We start from the raw sequence: 9,384 nt of genomic DNA, 5'->3' as shown, positions 1-9,384 counted from the left end.
TGAATGTGGCCTAAAGAAATCTAGAAAACATGACCTGCTAGCATTCTTCATGAGACGCCTTTGCAAAAACTTGCATTAGAGGATTTTGGGAACTGGTTCTTGAACCTGTTTCATGTGCATAATTGTGGATTTGCTAATACGTAAATCTTTGCTTTGACATCTTCTGGCAATAATATTTCCAATTTTCGAAATCCGTGAATCCTCCCCTGAAAAGAATGTAAAAGGAATACTTTTTAGTATTAGCAACTGTTTGTTTTTTTTCTCTAGAGTAGGCTGGGTTGTTGGTCAGGTTTTAATAGGTGGGGCAAAACTAGGCGTGTGCAATTCCGTGCCTGCAGTCAAAGCAGCTTTTATATCCGTGCTGCTGACATATTTCTGCTTTGCCCAGTCTGGTTTCAGCTGCCTGCGGTTCCAGCTTCCATCCAACTGTGAGTATTCACAATGCCGCTATCTTTGCAGAACCAAGAAAGTTACAGAACTTCTTTTACCTAACATTTCCGTCAACAGCGTGTTTGGCTGCATTTCTTTAAAATGTGATGCCTGAACTATTTTTAGGCAGGATGTTTGACTTTTTTTTTTTTTTTTTTTAAAGAGCCCAAAAACCTAAAATTGAAAAACTGCTAATACTTACACATAGCTGAAAAATAAGTCTTTCTGCAGAGAGTTATTGGGGTCTTTTAACTCTGATGCTAGTTACCTAGTTATCATGCTGACTGTGACTAACCCAGAACCAGCATGTGGATAAGGATCATTTTAGAGATGAGCAAATGCCAAACAGGCAGCTCTGTTTAGAGGCAGTTAAACGTTGCCTTGTGACGCAGCAACAATCTTTGCTATGGCAAACTGGAGGATCAGTTGTGCCTGTTTGTATGTGGCCAAAAACTTTGACTCTTGGGTGCAAATGGTCTGCGTCCAAGGCCAGCTAGGGGCTCTAATCACATGTAACCTCTCAGATGAGTAGTTCCATACAAACGGTGGTGGCAGTTATTAGTTTGTACAGGTTACAAATCTGTCCATGGCTGCTCCATCATTAAGTGTGCTTGGGGCTGAAGTTTCTCTGCAGCAGATTCTTGCACTCGAGAAGCTAATTGCGCCAGTAAGAACGGACTCTTAAGTCTGGTACACACATTGAGATAATCAGGGGAATGATCTTTTTTTTTTTTTTTTTTCTCGTTAGTTTCATATTGAAAACGAATAGGTTACTAAAGTATGAAAATTCTTGTACGATAGAATAAAAATTCAGAAGTGATGTAATGTATTTGTTTTGTATTTTCGGATTAAAACTGTGCTAATTAAACAAAAATTATATGGTCTGTTATTGTACGAGAAAAGTTTTCGTGTTTGTCCCTTCTGATAATTTGGGACAAAAGCTGGGTACTAACGATCAGATTATTCTACGATTGCTTCGAAAGTGGTATTTTTTGTATGATATTCTGATCATGTGTACTAGGCTTAAATGGTTGTAAAAGTTTGATTAACCACTTAAGCCCCAGAGGATTTGGCTGCTCAAAGACCAGGCCCTATGTTGTGATTCGACTTTAACGGACAATTGCGTGGTCGTGTGACGCTGTACCCAAATGAAATTGACGTCCTTTTTTTGCCACAAACAGAGCTTTCTTTTGGTGGTATTTGATCACCTGTGCGATTTTTATTTTTTGCGCTATAAACAAAAAAAGAGCGTCAATTTTGAAAAAATAACAATATTTTTCACGTTTTTTTATATGAAATTCTCAAAAAAAAAAATGTAAGAATCAAAATTTTTTAACATTTTAGGACAATTTGTTTTCTGCTACATATTTTTGGTAAACAAAATCGCAATAAGCGTATTTTCATTGGTTTGCGCAAAAGTTATTGCGTATACTAACTACAGGAAAGATTTGTCTTTTTTATTATTTTTTTTTTTTGCGGGACTGCGACATTGCGGCGGACAGATCGGACCCCTGACTGACATTTTTTAAACTTTTGGGGGTACCAGTGACATTACTACAGTAATCAGTGCTATAAATATACACTGTTACTGTAAAAATGACACTGGCAGGGAAGGGGTTAACTTTATTGGTGCTCAAGGGATTAAGTGTGTCCCTAGGGATGTGATTCTAACTGTTAGGGGGCGTGGCTAGTGAAGTAATCACAGAGACATACGATCCTACATAGCAGGATCGCAAAGCCTCTGTCATTACTTCAGGGAGAATGACAGACGGCTGTGTTTACATCAGCCGTCTGTCTTTCTCCCACTCCTGAGGGAGATCGCGAGTGGCCAGTGGACATCGGAGCCGCCGGTCACACGCGCTGGCTAGGCAGGGAACGCGCTCGCCCCCTAAAGGGCTCTTTGGCAAGCGACGTAGTACTATGTCACTTTGCCTGTAAGCGGCCACGTGCCGCAGTAAATGTACAGGAGGCGGTCGGCAAGTGGTTAAACAAAATAACAAACCTACCTATACTTACCTGCTCTGTGCAAGGGTTTTGCAAAAATCACACCCGATCCTCTTCTTCTGGGTCCCCTGCTGGTGCTCTGGGCCTCTCCTCTTCATCGGGTGCCCCCACGGAAAGCCGATTTCCAGGGGGGCTCCCATGCGGGCTTGCTCCCGAGTCCTGCTGCTGCGTCCATTGACACAGACAGTGGGACTCAGCCCCGCTGTCAATCACAGCTTGTGATTGACAGCAGAGGGAGCCAATGGCTCCTGCTGCTATCAGTCTATCCAATGAGAAGAGCAACAGTAGCTGGAGCCACTGCACTCGTGTACATCGCTGGATCGGATCGGGCTCAGGTAAGAAAAAAGGGGGGGGGGGGTCTGGGGAGAAGCTGCAGCACAGATGGTTTTTCACCTTAATGCATAGAATGCATTAAAGTGGTTGTTAAGGCAGATGTTTTTATTGATCCTAATGCATTCAGATAAAAAAAAAACCTTCAGTGTGCAGCAGCCCCCCTAATACTTACCTGAGCCCATCTCAATTCAGCGATATTGCATGAGTGCCTCGGCTGCCCAGGACTCTCCCACCTCATTGGCTAGAACAGTAGCGGGGTGCCATTAGCTTCCGCTGCGGTCAATCAAAAACAAATGAGGGGAGAGTGGGGACAGGGCCGAATTGCAGCTCAGTTTCTGAATGGATACACCAAGCAGCGGCTTGGCTCGGGTACCCCCATAGCAAGCTGCCTACTGTAGGGGCACTTGGCAGCAGGGAGGGGCCAGGAGCACCGGCCAGGGACCAGAGAAGAGGAGGATCCGGGCTGCTCTGTGCAAAACCAACTACACAGAGGAGGTAAGTATAACATGTTTGCGTTTTTAAAAAAAAAAAGACTTTGACTTTAGTATGACTTTAAGGTGAAAAACCTGAAGGCTTTACAACCACTTTAAGTGCCGGTTCACACTAGTACGACTTGTCAGGCGACTTGTCAGCCTGACAAGTCGTGCACCGTCGCGGTCCATTGTGTGGTACAGGACCCGTTCTAATAGGAGCGACACAAGTCACTCCGACTTAGAAAAAGGGTCCTGTACTACTTTGTGGCGACCTGCATAGACATTCATTTTATGAAGTCCGTGCAAGTCGCGCCAAAGTCGCGGTGCACGCGACTTCACAGGTCGCCCCTGAAGTCGTGCCGCTTCAGTGTGAACCGGCACTAAGGGTTTCTGAATTTACTTCAGGTTTCCTGATTTGCATGTTTGCTCCAGATTTACACTACAACCACTAACCCAGAACATGTATGCAGAACTGCATTCAGGGTCTGTCAGGGCCACTACTTGCATGGAACTGTTCATCCAAGAGGTTACGTGCGATTTGGGGCTTTGACTGGGCCTGGGCGCAGACAGCTTTTGTCCAGGGATGGCGCCGCTTGACAGTCAATCCGTTTAAATCTGACCATGGCAGATCTCAGTGTCCATAGAGCTGAAGTTGTTCCACTGCATAGTTTTACTGTGGAGAAGTTAATCACCCATCTGACTAAGCCCCTGGATGTTTGAATTGATGTCACATTTCAGTGGGCTAAAGGAATGTATTCCCCCTGGGATAGGTGCGCTCCCACATAGCACCGTCCAGGCTGGCTGTGCCACTCAGGGAATAGGATGCTACTGACAGCAGGAATTGTAGATTTGAAAAAGTGGTGCAGTTGTCACAAGTATTAAACATCACCAACATATTTTATAAATGGCATGACAGAAATTTGACAGAAAAGTTAGTATCCTAAAAGATCTTCCTTCAGTGGCCACCTTTGGTAAGTTTAAATAAAAATATATTTTTAAAAGTATGCTGTTGTCTGGAATTAAATATATGTACACTATTATTTTTTTGAAAAATATTTATTGAGTTTTCCAGTGGAAGAATAGACACATGTACAGAACAGAACATAGAGTACTACTGGCTACACTAATATTTTATGGTAGCAGACAGTACAAGTCATGGCTTGTGATCTTCCGGTATGAGGGGGAAGTCAGGCCAGGTATAATATTTATGCTGACGTCCTGAGGCGGATTTACTTAAGCAGTCGAGAATGTTCCCTTAAAATATTTTAAATATTCACTTAATTTATCCAGTGACGTGAAAAGCAAATTCCAATTCATTGTAAATGCTCGATCGCGTGCAGTTGCTTTTCACATAATTGGATCAATGAAATTAATATTCATACAGTTTTTAGAGGGATGATTTGAAAATTCTTTAGTAAATCAGTTGTGTTTGGCTATGTTTATTGCTAGATTGGCTTGTTATTGATGAGCACATTATAGTATTGTGCTTCTTTTTGACTAGTGCAAGAGGAATTTAGTAGATTTTAGTCTATAATCATTGGGCTCAATTATTCCTTTGGTAAAGCAATAGAAAGAGGTTGGGCTTGTACATACAAGTACATGTTCTACGGCCTCTCCTACGCTGGGTGTTTACACATAAAACAAATTGGGAGAGACCTAATGCAAGGCAGGATTGCACTGTCTCCATTTCGCCCTGCAGCATTATGAATAGACATTCCTTCTTTGCATAGGGCCACTGTTAGAAATCATGGGGCCCTGTAAGCCTACCTGACGGGGCCTCCTTTGATCCTGCCCTCAACCCCACTCCTGGCTTAGGCCTCTTCCCTGACCCCACCTTGAAATAAAGTGCACGTTTGTGTTCAAGTGATATTTCTTTCTCCAGCCTGTTATCAGGTCCTCCATTCACTTCTATGGAGCGGTGGATGTAAATGGACTTGTATCTGTTTACACCCGCCTATCTCTAATCTGATCCACTAAATAAATGAAGAGGATCCATTCCCCTACATCTGGGCAGTCGGATGTAAATTGACAACTGGTCTGTTAACATCTGACTGCCCACAGAGCAGAGTGGGCTATGTCCGTGTTTGCAATGCATAAGGAGAGCAGACACAGACCTGTCATCCACCTGATCAGCTCGGCTCAATGGGGGATCAGTGGACAGATATCCGCTGAGAAAGTGGATTCTGCCCCATGTGAAAGGGGTCTTGTAACACACAGCAGGTTATTATGTGATAACACACGGGCAGCACAGTCAACAGGTGCTTTGTCATGGAGTTGTCACATGGCTGTGGGGTGCTGACTTTAATAAAGTCAGCACCCAACAGCCAGGTGACACACTGTGATAGAGCACCTGCTGACTGTGCTGCCCATGTGTTAACGCACAGCAGGTTATGATGGGATATCACAATGGGACAGTCAGTGAGAGGATTCTACACAGATATTCACCCTGTGTCCAGCCATGCAGTCTGTTTCCTGCTCTGCGGCTCCCCATCAGTCACCTGCTGCTTCACATCAGTCACTCGCCACCTGAGGACGGGAACTGAGCAGAGATCACTCCGCCAGGGAAGGCAGTGGGCAGCAGCCGGCTGGGACTAAATGAGAAGCACAGCAACGTGGAGGGGATTTGAATGTACATACGCCCCGAAAAAAGAACAAACAGTCCCTCCTCTGCTTTCACCTCCTGGGCCCCTCTGTTGACCTGATGGGGCCTAGGAAAATGCAATTATACACCCTCCTAAGCAAATGGGAGTAGGGGTGTAATTTAGACAGCCTTATTTTTTTTCTGTTTTGCACACATGAACTGTAAAGCCTCGTACACACGCGTCGAAATTCGGCCAGGAATTTTCGTCTGACGACCGATCTGCCGATTTTCGGCTTGTTAGTATGGTGCTCTCGACAACCGAATCCGACTTTTCGGCCGACAAAATTCTGGTGTGCAGGCTATAAAATTTTTGTCCACCGTCAAAACGCGTCCGATTTTCATGCAGTCAGTACAGATTTAGACAGGGAAATATCTTATGAGCAAGACTGGGCATGCTCAGATGAAAGAACACAAAGAAAGCAAACCAACACATGACATCACTTCTGAAGTATAATTCTGTCCGACGACAAAATTTGTGTGCAGTCTAGAGCACATTCCAACCAACAGACGCCACTCTGGACAAAAGATGGACGACCGGTCAGCGGAAATTCGTTGCATGTGTACTAGACTTAAAGTTGGTTGGGTCTGGTAAGCTGAAGTGGCCAGGCAGGCTGTACTGTCCTATCAGCGACTTTGATAGTGAGAGTAAAGGTTGGACATAGATGGGTAACATTTAGGTCATTCAGCCCACAAGAGGTAAGAAAAATCATTTTTGATTTCCCCATCTACTTAAAAAGCATAGATGGATGAAACTCTCTATTGAATTGCTAGTGCTACTGTGCAGTGACTGCATTTGAGAGGATGCAGTCACTTTTCAGCCAACTATTTACCACCTGTCCCATCGGTTTTAAAATCGCCTTTTGTTAGAGGTGGTGCTTGCAGAGACACCCATGGCTCAAATTTTGTCTGATTCAGCAGGAAATTTGAGACATCTACAGGGGCCTTGAAGGTTCCTATGTATTTTTTTATTATTATACAGGATTTATATAGCGCCAACAGTTTGCGCAGCGCTTTACAATGTGAAGGAAGACAATACAGTTACAATACAGTTCAAAACAGGAGAAACTAGAGGGCCCTGCTCGTTAGAGCTTACAATCTAGAAGGCAGACTTTGAGATACCTGAGTACACTAGTGTTGATGTGGAACTAAGTTTGCCACTTAAAAATTGGCAAAAAGAGTTTTTGGGTAGAATAGACTCTATAGTCAATTTTACTGATTATTTAAGTTATTATACAGACCTGCATTCATTGAGGACAAGTGGCAACACTAATGTGCTTGCAGACCCTGGAGCTTCAGTTACATTGGCCAATCCCTTTAAATGCCTTTGATCTATTCCCTTTGGATTTGGCCTATGGCAGTCAGAACATGCTGTTCTCTTGTTGTGTTTATGGGTTTTTTACTCATTCATGCAGTTTAATGGTGTAGCACCATCTTGGGTAGGTGCTAGAGAGGGAGTATAGTTTTTGGCTCTGTCTGCCTATCGGAGGAGCAGCAGGTGAATTCTATATTTCTCTCTGATTAACAGTGAGCAGGATCTGTGAGTTAGGTCTGCTCAGTGTGGGATTCACGTGGTCTGAGGGAGTGTCCCCACTGATCTAATGGAGAGGGACATTGCATAGTGGAGGAAACCTGACCAATGGGCACACACGCTTTGATACAGCCCTAGTCATTGGCATAGAATGCCTATGCATTGTGGGATGTGGTATAAAAGCCAGGAGCACATGTGCTCTGGGTTTTTGGCTGGTGAGCAGAATGTCCCGTAAGAAGGGTGGTGGCTGCCTCCTCTTCTGCACCAGTTGATGTACGGTCACAGGCAGTCAGCTTGGTGAGCCAGAAGTTTGGAGCTGAACCCAAAGGTCCAGGAGAGCGGACTAGGAGGAGTTGAGACACTGGAGAACCTGAAAAGCAGTATCGTGCGTACAGGGGATCGTGTCTGGGGGCCACTCCGGAGTAGAGTAGTCAGAGGACGGGTGTCAGCTGGTGGACAGAAAGGCGAGTGCCATGAAGAGAAGTGCTAAAGAAAATGACTTCAGGTTCATCAAGTGGCAGGATGAAGCTGGGGCCTTGCCGCATTCTCAGATAGAAGTTCTCAGCATTGTGAATTGTTCAAGTGTTTCAGTATCCCATTCATCCATTCTCCCATCCCCATCTAAATTAAGACAACAAAAACAACAACCCCTAGACTGTTCATTGACTGAGCCAGAAAGTAAAGGGTTAAGATTCTGCACACAGTTGCTATCAGTAACCCAGGGGACTCGAAAAGGTGAGAAATCCAGCCAACCTCAAGGGGGCAGGGCTACAATGGTAATTTTTGTCCAGTCTCCTTAAGCCTCGTACACACGCACCGATTGTTGGCCATGAATTTTCGGCCAACGTCCGAACGGCCGATTGTCTGCTTGTTAGTATGATGCTTCCGACAACCGACTGCGACTTTTCGGCCGAAAAAAATCTGGTGTGCATGCTATAAAATTTTTGTTGGCCGTCAACAGAACGGCCGATTGTTCGTCAGTCAGTACAGATTTCGGCAGACAAAAATCTGATGAGCAAGACTGGGCATGCTCAGAGAAGAAAAAACACACAGAAAGTAAACCAGCACATGACATCACTTCTGAAGTTGGTTTTTGTTGGCCAACAAAAGTACAGTGCAAGTCTAGAGCACATTTCAACCAACACAACACTGGACAAAAAACGGCCGATCGGTCGGCCAACAATCGGTGCGTGTGTACGAGGCTTAAGTCATTTTTCTGCATGCCTCCTTCAATCAGGCAGCAAGTTTGGGGGCAGCCCACCTAGGTAGTGTTTGTGTGATCTTTATCTAGGTTTGGGGTACACCATGCTGAAGATTTCCATTTGCATCACACGCCATGTTATATTCTGTTTTTCACCCAGGAATTTTCCATCTTATCTGATGTCCCATTAATGGTGCAAACACTTACAGAATCAAAATGGAGTAACTACTTCAGTAAAAAAAAAATCTTCTTAAAACTGACTTAACTCAAATATTTTTTTAACTGTACTGTAAAAAGCTTTATCAATTTCTAAGCACTTGGCCAAATTAGCATCTTATATCTTATCTATGTATACAAGACAGGCTACTCTGAGCAAAAATGCCACACCCTAGTCTCATGGAAAAAGAGCTTTCCATATTTTAACATAACCATACTAGGTATGGTCACATCAAACTCTTACAAAACTTTGGTCAATGGTCAATATGCAATGGTCAGTGAGAAATATGTACCAGGACAAAGACAGGCCAAAACTTTAGCCCAAGTTGATGAATGGCTAATACCATCACCATGTTCCCAGAATGCATGCATCATTGCTTTTTGTACAAGCATCTCAGGAACAAGAAGAGGGCATTCCCCTACATAGGGTCACACATGGAAATAAAAACCTGAAAGTTTGAAGTTTTCTCCACTTTAAACATCATTAAAAAAAAAAGTTGGGCTGGCTTTTGGCTTTAAGCATTTCTTTAGAAAACAATGTTTCTCAGGTGTGTTTACT

General features: G+C 43.9%; 1 protein-coding gene across 1 annotated transcript in view; it reads left to right on the top strand.

Annotated features, from left to right (window-relative positions):
* The first annotated feature begins 303 nt into the window (after nt 1-303).
* The window catches only part of LGALS3 (galectin 3), a 28,463-nt gene continuing 19,382 nt past the window's right edge, over nt 304-9,384 (top strand). Inside the window, exon 1 of the mRNA XM_082242763.1 lies at nt 304-428. The gene's annotated coding sequence lies outside the window, so the exon portion shown is untranslated. The remainder of the gene's footprint in view (nt 429-9,384) is intronic.

The sequence above is a fragment of the Pelophylax lessonae genome (genome assembly GCF_965119305.1).
Source record: "Pelophylax lessonae genome assembly, chromosome: 13".
NCBI classification, from domain to species: domain Eukaryota; kingdom Metazoa; phylum Chordata; class Amphibia; order Anura; family Ranidae; genus Pelophylax; species Pelophylax lessonae.
Note: the sequence above shows the minus strand (reverse complement) of the source record. Positions and strands in the feature narration are given on the sequence as shown.